The 650-nt window shown below is 30.0% G+C and overlaps 1 non-coding gene across 1 annotated transcript; it reads right to left on the bottom strand.

Annotated features, from left to right (window-relative positions):
* Positions 1–317: 317 nt before the first annotated feature.
* On the bottom strand, positions 318–424 carry LOC141490387 (U6 spliceosomal RNA). Its single transcript, XR_012469213.1, has one exon. It is a non-coding gene; the product is annotated as a U6 spliceosomal RNA (small nuclear RNA).
* Positions 425–650: the final 226 nt, after the last annotated feature.

The following is a 650-nucleotide window of genomic DNA, read 5'->3' as shown; positions in this document are numbered from 1 at the left end:
AAGTAAAATGCCATCTCTTTTCTCTTGTATTAGTATTATTAAGTCTTTTAATCACTCTTGCGCACTTGTGGCCACCCTATTCTCTTTTCTGGGTTTCTATTTATAGTCACCAAGTATTCTCTCTGAGTAATTTCCTTTAGATTTCTTTAGTTCTATCCTATTTCTTTATAATTTTAGGAACTTTTTCCTGCTCATTTAATAAATCTGCTATTTTTGGTCAGAATTTTTTTTTTGCTTTCCCCCTTTCTAGTCGAATATATTTTTTGTATTTATTTAAAACTTTCTTAGATGTTCTGAAATAGTAAGAGTAAATTGAAGTTACAATCAATTTCTTCATGAATTTGCGTGTCATCCTTGCACAGGAGCCATGCTAATCTTCTCTGTATCATTTCAATTTTAGTATATGTGCTGCCGAAGTGAGCACTATAATCAATTTCTTAATCTGTCATCTTTCTGGAAGGAATGTAACTCTAATATTTTCCCCTTAATGTTATATGTCTATTAATCATGGGAATACCACAATCTTCAAAGAATCAAAGTCAGAGGTATTCAAAGGACAAGGAAGAAAAAAATGAAATGTAAATGGACTACAACATATTGCTATCATAATAATAACAATGATAACAATAATAATAAATAATGGCTAGGTA

This window comes from Macrotis lagotis, chromosome 5 (genome assembly GCF_037893015.1).
Source record: "Macrotis lagotis isolate mMagLag1 chromosome 5, bilby.v1.9.chrom.fasta, whole genome shotgun sequence".
NCBI classification, from domain to species: Eukaryota; Metazoa; Chordata; class Mammalia; order Peramelemorphia; family Peramelidae; genus Macrotis; species Macrotis lagotis.
The sequence above is the reverse complement of the archived record's forward strand: the minus strand, read 5'-3'. Positions and strand labels throughout refer to the sequence as shown.